This window comes from Stegostoma tigrinum, chromosome 42, assembly GCF_030684315.1.
Source record: "Stegostoma tigrinum isolate sSteTig4 chromosome 42, sSteTig4.hap1, whole genome shotgun sequence".
NCBI classification, from domain to species: domain Eukaryota; kingdom Metazoa; phylum Chordata; class Chondrichthyes; order Orectolobiformes; family Stegostomatidae; genus Stegostoma; species Stegostoma tigrinum.
This window is the reverse complement of record NC_081395.1, coordinates 14,845,573-14,857,916: the sequence shown is the minus strand read 5'-3', so window position 1 is coordinate 14,857,916 and position 12,344 is coordinate 14,845,573. Positions and strand designations below refer to the sequence as shown.

Sequence of the window (12,344 nt, the reverse complement as noted above, 5' to 3'; positions counted from 1 at the left end):
TTGTCAATGTCAGTCATGAAGCACCCATCCATTCTCATCTCATTTTCCAGAACTTAATCTGTAGCCTTATGTGCTGTGGTGCTTCAAGTGATCATCTAAAGAACTCACAAATGCACTGGTGGTTCCTGCCCCTACCATCCTTTCAGATAGCTAGTTCCAGATATCCACAACAGTCTCATGTAAAAAATCTTCTCTCTAAATTTCCTGCCCTTAACCTTAAACCCCTGCTCCTTAATGAATCTCTTTACTAAGAAATGCATCTTGTTATCAACCTTGTCTATGTCTCTCATAAATTTGCCCATCTCAATCAGGTTTGCCCTTAGCCTTCTCTGCTCGAAGGAAAAAAAACTTCCAGCCTATCTAATTTTTCTTCATAGTGCAAACACAGGCCCAAAACATAAATGTTAATACAACAGCAAGATGTTCCATCAAGTATCAACGACTAATTTTTCACTCCAGCATTTTACAGCCTTGAGGTCTAAATACTAATCTACTAACTTCTATCACTTTATTAAATCCCTAGGGCTGGTAATCAACATCCCAGAGTACTTAAGGAAGTAGCTCTAGAAATAGTGGATGCATTGGTGGTCATCTTACAGGATTCTATAGATTCTGGAACAGTCCCTGCAGATTGGAGGGTGGCTAATGTCACTCCAACATTCAAAAAGGGAGGTAGAGAGAATACCAGGAATTATAGACCGGTGACCCTAACATCAGTAGTGGAGAAAATTCTTGAACCTATTGTCAAGGATTTTATAGCAGAGCATTTATAAAGCAGTGGCAGGATCAGATGGAGCCAGCATGGATTTATGAAAGGGAAATCATACTTGACAAATCTGTTGGAACTCTACGAAGATGTAACTAGTAGGGTTGACTAGGGGAGCTAGTCAATGTAGTATATTTGGACTTTCAGAAAGTGTTTGACAAAGTCTCACATACGACATCAATGTGCAAGACTAAAGCACATGGGATTGGGGCAAGTGCATTCAGATGAACAGGAAACTGGTTGGCAGAGAAAAACAAAGAGTAGGAATTAATGGGTCCTTTTCAAATTGGCAGGCAGCAACTAATGGATGCCACAGGGATTGATGCTCGGACCTTTCATAAGATATATTAATGATTTGAATGTGGTAATAAATTACAACATCTCCAAGTTTGCAGATGACACCAAGTCAGGTGGGAGGGTGAACTGGGCCAAGGATGCAGAGATCCTTCAGCATGCTCTGGACAGGTTGGGTGAGTGGACAAATCAATGGCAAATGCAGTATAATTTGGATAAATGTGAGGTTATTCACTTTGGAAGCAAAAATAAGAAGGCAGATTACTACCTGAATGGCTGTAAATTGGAACAGGGAAGTGTGCAGTAGAACCTGGGTGTCCTTGTGCACCAGTCACTGAAGGTAAGCACGCAGGCGGTAAAGAAGGCAAATGTTGACATTCAATGCGAGAGGTTTCGAGTAAAGGAGCAGGAATGTGTTGTTGCACTTATACGGGGCCTTGGTAAGGCCACACCTAGAATATTGTGTGACGTTTTTGTCTCCTTTTCTGAGGAAGGATACTTTTGCTCTTGAGAGAGAGCACCAATGGTTTACCAGGCTGATTCCAGGAATGGCGGGTCTGACGTATGAGGAGTGATTGATTAGGTTAGGATTGTTTTTTGCTAGATTTCAGATGAATGAGGGGGGGACATAGAGACTTATAAAATTCAAACAGGACTGGACAGCATAGATGCAGGGAGGGTGTTCCTGGAACAGATTGTGCGCGGAATGCGTTGCCAGCAGAGGTGGTAAAGGTGGGCACGATAGTGTCATTTAAGATGTATCAAGACAGATACATGAATGCACAGAGAGCAGAGGGATACAGATCCTTGGAAAATAGGCGACAGGTTTAGATTGAGGATCTGGATCAGCACAAGCTTGGAGGGCTGAAGGGCTTGTTCCTGCGCATAATTTTCTTTCTCCCCGATTGTGTCCAGAACCAAGGGTCACAGTCTGAGGATTTGAGGTAGACAATTTAGGATGGAGATGAGGAGACATTTCTTCACCCAAAGAGTAGCGAGCCTGTGGAATTCATTACAACCGGAAGTAGTTAACGCCAAAACATTGAACGTATTCAAGAGGTGACTAGATATAGCACTTGGGTCAAGTGGGATCAAAGGTTGTGGGGAGAAAGCACAATTAGGCAATTGAGTTGGACAATCAACCATTAGGGCAGCATTAGGGCTCAGTGTTTAGCACTGCTGCCTCACAGCACCAGGGACCCACGTTTGATTCCACCCTCAGGCGAGTGTCTGTGTGGATTTGCACATTCTTCCTGTGTCTGCATGGGTTTCCTCCAGGTGATCTGTTTTCCACCCACAATCCAAATATGTGCAGGCTAGGTGGATTGGTCATGAAAAATTGCCCATAGTGTTGAGGGATGTGTAGATTAGTTGGGTTATAGGGGGATGGGACTGGGTAGGATGCTGTGAGAGTCAGTGTAGACTTGTTGGGCTGAAGGGCCTGTTTCCACACTGTAAGGATTCTGTGATTGAGAAGACTAGTGGAGCAGACTGAAAGAGTCAAATTACTTTCTCCTGCTCCTATCTTCTATGGTTCTCTGTTACTAATAGAGTGTAGACCTCTAGGACATGGTCTTTTGGTCAGTGGTGGTACTCTACCTCTGGGTCAGAAGTTCCAGCCCCTACTGCTCCAGAGGTGTGTCGTTAGACATCCAAACATGTTGATTAAAAATAAATTTAGATCAACAGGATGATAATTGGCCAGACTGAATTTCTCTCACTTTGTGTGGACTGGACAAATCTCAATAACTTTCTACATTGCTGGATAGATTCCTGTGTTCATGATGAGTTGTAGCTGTCCTGGAACAGATTAACCTGGAAGACAGTAAGTACTAATCTGAAGAAATATTGTTGGAATGCTGTTCAAACCCATAGCCTTTGCTTTCCCCTATTTCTTGATATAATGTGGATTGAATTTAATTGGGTGAAGACTACTACCAAGGAATTTGAGAATATCAACATGAGACAGAGATGGGCCATTCTCTCTGCTTTTCTGGTTGATGATACTTGCAAAGACTCCTCAAATCTCAGTTTCTTCCTATCCATTTTTGAGTTGAGTTATCAGCAAACATACTTCCTATATTTTCAGTCTCTTTGTCCAAGTTAGTTATATAAATGATGTTGAGGAATCAGAGTGTCCTGGTAGCCTATTGTTTACTGCAAACTACAACACTGGCACCTAACGTTTGCACCCAAGTGCACAGCTTCTGATTTCATTACAGCATGGTCCAAACGTGGATAAAGTCTGGAATTACGAACGCGGCACAAGAGTAGGTCGCTCGGCCCTACAATCCTGCTCTGGCCTTCAATAATATCATGGTTGCCTTGATTTTAAATTCAACTCTGCATTCCTCCATGTCCCTAGTAATCCCAGATCATTCAAAACGTGGAGTGAGAGCTACTCCCCTCGTTACCATACTCCAGACAGTGTTTCACATGGGTTGAGGGCAATGAAGTCCTGTCCAGCCAGACTCATGGGAAATCAAGGGGTATCTACCATCTACAAAAAGACTGCAGCAACCTTACCTGTCGCATTTTGCCACCTACAAATATGGCCACCACGTTGCCCTCATAAATGTGACCGTCTCGCGCGCGCCAACGTGCACTTTGCCCCCTACAAAGATGGCGGCTCTAAATGCGGGGAGAAGCCACTGGGCGGTCAATGCAGCGTAAACGCGACTCTCATATCTGCAGTTTGAGACCTACACTGGGAAATTATGAAAGAATCTCTCTAATCAGTCGGGTCCATCCGCTTCACTCGCCTGATCTCTCTCACCTTTTGCCGCTCTCGCGACTGCTCTGATTACATCCAGCCGACAATTCCGAGCATGATAATACGCATGCCCCGTAGCATGCGGTACTGAGCGCGATGAAGAAGGAAAGGCAACTGCGCCTGCTCCGGTAAGAACCTGACACTGGGCATGCGCAACAATCCTCACCGAAACAAGAACTTTGTCTTTGCTGAAAAGTTCTGGTTAACTCCAAAGTTATAATTTTTTTGAACTATTCCCATTACAATGTGCGCAGTAGATATAAAATGATTTGTCAGTTAATACAGCAATCAAGTGCATGAGATTCGTGCCTCAGTCCTATCTTGATGTTGTGAGCAGCAGCAAGAACAAAAATCCCTCATGTCAGATGTGAACATACTGCAGTCTCAGTAAGTGCTGGAATCAAGTGACCATTTCCCCCCCTAGAGAACAATCTAGCCCTCTCTCACCACATCAGTGTGCTATGGGGTGTCAAATCCTTGTGATTTTAAAAGTTGGAGAATTAATATGGTCAAAGCCTGAACATATCGTTTCGCACAGGTAAAACATCTGAATGAGCTCCCTACAGTGTGACAGTGCAATTCTATCAGTGGGATGACTGAGTGAATCGATTTACACATTCAGCTGGGTAACAGTCCTATTGTGATAACATGCAAGTGCAGAATTCAAGAAGAAGGACTGTGAGGTTTTTGAGCAGCTCCACACGGAGTTTGGACATACTGGAAGTTTCGGGCAGGCTTAAAAGTGGATATATCCCCAGGTCCAGCTTGTCTCCTAGGCTGTTGTGAAACATGGGGGATGAAATTACATCTGCTCTGACCCAAATTTTTACTTCCTCCCTGGCCAAAGGGGAGGTGCTATAGGACTGGAGGACAGCTCATTTAGTTATACTTTTTCCAGATAGGTGGTAGAGATAAACTAGGAAATTACAATCCAGTGAGTCTCATATCAATGGCCAGGAAACAATTGAAGATAACTCTGAAGGAGTTGTCAAGGCAGGTTTAATCAGGAATAATCAGCATAGCTTTGTCAGGCGGAGGTCATAAACTCATAGTCATAGAGTCAGAGAAATGTACAGCACAGAAACAGACGCTTCAGCCCAACGCGTCCATGTGGACAGGTATCCTAATTTAGTTTAGTCCCATTTGCCAGCATTTGGCCCATATCCCCTAAAACCTTTCCTTTTCATATACCCATCCAGATGCCTTTTAAATGTTGCAATTGTACCAGCCCCCACCACTTCTTCTGGCAGTTCATTCCAAACATGCACCACCCTCTGTATGAATAAGTTAACCCTTAGATCACTTTTAAATCTTTCCTCTCTCACCTTAAACCTAAGCCCTCTGGTTTTGGACTCGCCTACTCTGGAGAAAAGACCTTGACTATTCACCCTATCCATGCTCCTCATGATTTTATAAATATCTAAGCCATGCCACACATGGCTGTTTTAAGGATGATCAGATATGCAGATGAGGGTAATGAAGTTATGGATTTCAGCAAAGTCTTTGACAAACATAGAAACATTTTTCTACAGGTCAGGAGTAGGCTATTTGGCCCTTCGAACTGTTCAATATGATCATGGCTGTTCATGCAATTTCAGTATCCCACTCCCGCTTTCTGTATATACTCCTTGATCCCTTTAGCTGCAAGGGCCTCGTCCAGCTCCTCTTGAGTGTATCTAATGAATTAGCCTCAAAAGAATTCTATAGGTTCACAACTGTCTTAGTGAAGAAATTCTTCCTCATCTCAGTCCTGAATGGCTTACCCTTTAATCTAAGACTGTGACTCCTATTTCTAGACTTTCCCAATGTCAGGAACATTCTTCCCACATCTTGCCTGTCCAGCGTCATCAGGATTTTATATGTTTCAAGAGACCTCCCCTCATTCTTCTAAATTCCAATGAATACAAAGCAAGTTGATCCAGTCTTTCTTCATATGTCAATCCTGCCATTCTGGGAATCAGTCCAGTGGACTCCCTCAATAGCAAGAATGTCCTTCCTCAGACTAGTAGACCAAAACTGCACACAGTACTCAATGTGTGGCCTTACCAAGGCCTAGTATAACTGCAGCAAGACATCCCAACTCCTGTATTCAAATTCTGTCACTCTGAAGGCCAGCTTTCCTCACCACCTGCTGCATCTGTATGTCAACCTTCAGTGACTGTTCCACCAATAAACCCAGGTCTCATTGCATCTCGCCTCACAAGGTCCCACATAAAAGCACATGAGATCCAGGGTAACTTGGCAAGTTGGATCCAAAATTACTTTGGTGGTATGGACAGATGGTGGTGGTAGAAGCCTGTTTGTGTGACTGGAAGCCAGTGTACAGTGATGTACTATAAGGATCAGCATTGGGTAGCTTTTAGTACTGGAATAACATGTGACTCTGCTGAGCCATCATTTGATAAATGCAATATGGGATTGTGAACAGAATGGAGGGAACACAGTGGTCTGTGAAAATTGGAAAACCAGTTAAAGATGTAGGTTTACCTCATTTCCATTTCACAGAACCAATTTGTGAGAACTTGCAACCTTCAAGTTTGAATGAATGGAGTTTACATGTCCTATTTTGTTCCGCCCTCATTGAGAGAAAAAGGTATTTTCAACAGAGGAAGACTGGGAGAGAATTACAACAGGAAGGAAAATATTAGAAGAACAGTTTTTTCTGTATATTGGCTTTTTATTAACTTGTAGTATCCCAAGAGAAGAAACTGCATTGGTTAGTAAAATCTTTTTCTTGCAGTTCACTTCTGTAATAGTGTGTATTTATGTTTTGTAGCTGTGTAATCATTTAGAATTTTATTTCTCAAGACTGTCTTGACTGAATGTATAAAGACATCTCCCCAGTTTTTTAGTTAATTAACTTTGTAATAAACAATAGCATTCTTTGAACTTTCCTGGTCATTTGCTGTACCTGTGTATCAACATCCTGCAATTTATGCAGGACACCCAGATCATTCTTGATATGTTTCTCAATCCCATTCTCCTGCCTTCTCCCCATAACCCTTGATCCCCTTACTAATCAAGAACCTATCTATCTCCGTCTGAAACACACTGAATAATATGGCCTTTGTAGCCCTCTGTGACAATGAGTTCCATAAATTAACCACCAACTTGGCTGATGAAATTCCTCCTCATCTCCATTATAAAGGGCTGTCCCTCACTCTGATGTTGTGCCTTCAAGTCTTTGTTTCGCCTGATAATGGAAACATCATCTCCACATGTACCCTCTCCAGACCCTCAATTCTGTAAATTCCAATCAGATCCCCCCTCATTCTTCTAAACTCCATCGAGTATAGACCCAATGTTCTCAACCACTCCTCATGTGACAAGCCCTTCATCCTTGGGATCATTCTTGTCAATCTCCTATGGACCACCTCTAACACACAGTTCATTTCTCCACTTGTAATTGTCTAAACATGATAGTCTAGGTATGTGCCAGATTTTCTGCTTCTCTGATCGTGGTCAGAAGTCACATGACACCAGGTTATAGTTCAACAGGCTAATTTGAAATCACAAGCTATCACAGCACTGCTCCTTCGGCAGGACAAGAGAAGAGAAGCACACAGGCACTGAGATCAAAAGATACAAATTGTGTGAGTGGAGTGTCCACAGGCTGAATAATAAGGCCCTGCAGGTGATCAAAAGTGTCAGACAGTGTGAGTAAAGTGTCAACAGCTGAATAATAAGTGAAAGGAGGACCTAAAATCCGATTAATTGAGGCGAAGAGATAATTACAAAAAAATTAATAAATAATATGGTGCTGGTGGCCAAGTTCCATTTCCATGAAGACAGCCTCTCCTGTGATCTTGAGCTCATGTTGCGCTACATGTAACCCCATCTTTACTGTCCTGTATCTGTAAAATCTTCCTCTGCCCTGTTTTGACACCATTACCTTGATAATTTACTATGATCTCTCTACCTTACTTAGTTTGTACAGTTTTCATTAAACCCTCGGCGTGCGAGTCTTTTTCCTATCATTTTATTCCAGCCATTTGGCTTTGTCTGCAGCAGATCACAAACACACTCAAGTCAACCTACAACACAGACTACACTGAGAGACTCTGCCCATCTTACACACTCTTAATCACCTCGTACACTAGCAGCAGACACCACAACCTTGAAATCGAGACGGAGTCCATATTCTCAGCTTGCATTCAGGATATAGCAGACCAGTTATAAAACACTACCAAGGAGATGAGACAATGAATCTAACGCCACCCACATTCACACCATCAACAGAAAACTGCAGAAACTTGGCATCACCACCAGCAGTAACCATGTATTCCCTGGTACCATGGTTGAAAGTGGTACCATCACAGGGAAACCCATTGTCAATTTGTCTGACCACACCCTTCAACCAGATGAAACTGATGTTCTCAGCAAAGGGCTCAATTTCTGCTCCACTACCAAAATGGACTGCATCATGGCAGACGCAAAGGGAATTCATCAGGCAAATGAGGCTTTGGGAATTCTTCTACAAACCACAAGATGTTAGCAGCGAGCCTGATGAGACAAGCAATGAACCAGAACATTTGGCTGAGAGATCCGCAGTACAGTGACCAAAGAAGAAAGAATCGAATTGGATCTCTACGGAAACCCGCTGCCCTAGGTTTGACATGTATGTGCAAGTTGTCAGAAGATGCTTCAATGCCAGATTTATAAGCTGTGCTCACAAAGTGCAGAGCGTTAACCATGCACAATGTGCAATACCATCCATGCTCTCAAGGCCAATCACAATGTCGTCATCAAACCAGCAGACAAGGGAGGAGCCTTCATCACACAGAATAGAATGGGACTTCCGCAAGGAAGTGTTCTGGCAACAGAACAACCAGGAACACTACAGACAACTACCTGCCTATCCAATCAAAGAAAACACCTGTCAACTCAACAAACTGATCTAGACCTTTGATCCAGTCCTTCAGAGTATCCTATACACTCTCATCCTGCGTACTCCTCACATGGGAGACTCTGCTGCCTCCCAAAGATACGCAAAGCCAACGCACCTGAATGCCCCATCATAGCAGGCAATGGGACCTTGTGTGAGAACTTCTCTGGCTATGTCTTGAAACCCATTGTGTAAGGGCCCCCAGCTTCTGTTGTGACACTGCAGACCTCTTACAAAAATGGACCTGTCGAACCAGAAATATTCTTCATCACAATGGATGTTTCAGCACTCTGCGCCAGCATCTCCCATGACAGCAGCATTGCCGCAACAGCCTCAGTACTCAATACCAACAAGTGCCAATTTCCAGATGCCATCCTATAACTCATCCACGTCATCCTCGAGCACAACGTCTTTACCTTCCACAACCAGCTGTTCATCTCGACTCACAGAACAGCCATGGGGACCAAGTGTGAACCCAGTACGCCAACATTTTTATGCACAAGTTTGAACAAGACTTCTTTGCTGCACAGGAACTCCAACCAACACTATTCACCAGATACAATGATGACATTTTCTTCCTTTGGATTCATGGCAAGCAACTATTGAAATTACTACAGAACAGTGTCTACAAATTTCATCCCACCATCAGACGTACCACGGATTGCTCTTCAGAATCAGTCTCATTCTTGGACGCACGCATCTCCATTAAGGACGGATGCCTTTTTACCTCACTCTACCACAAACCCATGGATAACCTCACGATGCTGCACCTCTCTACCATCCACCCTAAATATATTAAAGAAGCCATCCCCTACAGACAAGCCCTGTGTATACACAGAATCTGCTCAGATGAGGAGGAACATTATGGACATCTAAAGATGTTCAACTCATCGATCGCCAGTTCCAACGTGCCACACAAAAAACCGCAATGACCTCCTCAGAAGACAGACACAAGACAACCTCTAGAGTACCCTTCATCGTCCAGTGCTTCCCTGGTGAAGAGAAACTATGCCACTCTCCTGTTTTGACACCATTACCTTTATAACTTGTTATGATCTCTCTACCTTTTAATTAGTTTGTACAGTTTTGGATTGCCTATTACTTTGGTCAGACCCTCAGCATGCAACTCTTAAACCTATCGTGTTATTCCAGCCATTTGGTTTGTCTGCAGCACTACCTTATTTTTAATTGTTTTGTAATTACGTCTCTGCTTCAATTAATTGGATTATAGGTCATCCTTTCACTCGCTATTCAGTTGTTGACACTTTACTCACAGCGTCTAACACTTTTGATCACCTGTAAAGACTAATAAATCAGTCTGTCAACACTCAACTCACACCATTTGTATGATCTTTTGATCTCTCTGCCTATAAATTCTGTGCCTGAATGCTTCTCTTCTCTTCACCTGATGAAGGAGCAGCACTTTGAAAGCTTGTAATTTTAAATTAACCTGTTGGACCATAAACCTGTTGCCGTGTGACTTCTGCTCTTGTCCACCCCAGTCCAAAACTGGCACCTCCACATCTCTGATCATGAATTCTTGACACTCCTGTAAATAATTTTCTAAATTTGCAAAATTGGTATTTGTATTATTCTGTGATCATAATATCCATTACATTCTCCAAACATTTCTCTAACCTGACTGATCCCAGAGCGTTTCTTTCTCCCTTGAAAATCCTACAAATGTCTGATTAGTTTCTTTCGTGTGCACCAAAATCTCAGTTAAGGCTGAGTCTCCTGACGAGCCCATTGCAGGAGGCTCTACTCACGCAGACTTTGTGAAAACTTCTGCCAGTAAAAAAAAGGTGGTGCCCAAATAAGCACAATAAATATGAGTAACGGGATGGAAGAATTTCTTTGGCCATACTAATTGTTCTCGGGGTACGGTTCTTGCTTTGGGGCTTTTTACGGGACACGCATGTGAGAGGTTCCAGGTTCAAATCTTGGGGACTCCCCCACCCACCCCCACCCCACACTGACCATTGCCAGTTTCCGTTTGGGGTGGTTAGCACTGCTGCCTCAAAGCACTAGGGACCTGGGTTCGAATCCAGCCTCAGGCAACGTCAGTGTGGAGTTTGCACATTCTCCCCCCGTCTGTGTGGGTTTCCTCTGGGTGTGCAGGTTATGTGGATTGGCCATGCTAAATTGCCCATAGTGTCCAGGGATGTGCAGGCTAGGTGGGTTAGACACGGGAATCACAGGGTTACAGGGATAGGGTAGGGGTATGGGTCTGTGTGGACTTGATGGGCCAAACAGCCTGTTTCTACACTGTATGGATTCTATGATTACTGGCTGGTGTACTGCATATGCACACTGGAAGAGGTTTGGGGTGTCAGCAAATATCCTCTTCAGTTCATAAGCTTTAGATACAAGCTCACGAGCATTGAATATTGCTGCTTTGACAGTTTCATTTGCTGCAGATCGTTCTCTGATGAGATGGTGTACATTCATAGCTGAACCTGTCAAAATACTTTGTAACATTCAGGTACAAATCTCTCTTAGCCATTTTGTCTGTCCAACTACCTGCTCAAATGAAGTAAAATATGTTTTGACTCCATCATTTTTGAATTTAGGCACAAAGCACAGTCTCTTGGGTAAATCATTTTCCTCAGTGGAATCATAATCATGTTTCAGGCTACTACCTATTTCTTCCTTCTCATCTAAGCTTTCCTTTGACAAATGCATGTTCTCCAATTTCCTTATCGCTTTACAGTTTGTTTATTTTAAATCCATATCGTTTTGCATTTCTCTCTGCTTTTCTGTCTCCATTATTCCATGTTTTTCTTCATCATCTTATCCCATTACTCTCTGTTTTACATTTTCCTCAATTTCTAGTCTTATTTTTATTTTTCACCAAATCCTGTCATTTTTCAGTTTCACTATATATCAGCTAATTCCAACTGAGACAACCTGGTTCTAAGTTTCTTACAATTCTTCAAAATTTTTCCAATTCTAAATATCGTATAATGACTTGAAGTATCATGTCATTACAATATCCTACTCCAACTCAACCTTCAATTTATCTGCTAACTCTAATTTATCTTAGATAATCTATTATTATATCTTGCACTGCCAGAAAACATCCATTAGCAACATCCAAAGCCATTATTAAGTTTCGTGCAATAAATTTCCCCATTACACAATTGCTTCATGCCCCAGAACCATTCCATAGCTGTCAGTTTAACAAAACACACACCGATCTCTTTAAAATACAACTTACTCTGAAATCCCATCAAGTGCCCCTTGTTGACATTCCCTGTTATAATCTCAGCTGATTTTATTGTTGAGAGCCAAACAAAAACCTGATATTTTGATTTGTTTTGATTTTAGTAATACAGTCTCTGACTGAAACATATGCATACAATGCTGCAGATTTTGCTTTAACAATAAGACGGAAATTTATTGTCAAAAGAGATGAATATAAAACAAAATAAACCAGCTATTTATTTAATAAAAGAAATTCAAAGTTTTTTTAACAGCACATAAACGTGTAATCCCACTAATCACAATAAAATCATTTTTGTATAATACCCAAAACACCACTCATTGAAACGTAGAAACCAGGAGCAGGAATAGGCCATTCAGCCCTTCGAGCCTGTTCCACCATTCATAATGTTCATGACTGA

The 12,344-nt window shown here is 42.4% G+C and overlaps 1 protein-coding gene across 2 annotated transcripts in view; it reads right to left on the bottom strand.

Annotated features, from left to right (window-relative positions):
- Positions 1 to 3,898, bottom strand: part of LOC125449464 (gastrula zinc finger protein XlCGF26.1-like) — a 53,248-nt gene extending 49,350 nt beyond the window's left edge. Inside the window, exon 1 of one of the 2 annotated variants that reach the window (XM_059641645.1) lies at positions 3,837 to 3,898. The gene's annotated coding sequence lies outside the window, so the exon portion shown is untranslated. Of the gene's footprint in view, positions 1 to 3,586 lie in introns of both variants that reach the window. The other variant, XM_048525274.2, reaches the window with a different exon arrangement.
- Positions 3,899 to 12,344: the final 8,446 nt, after the last annotated feature.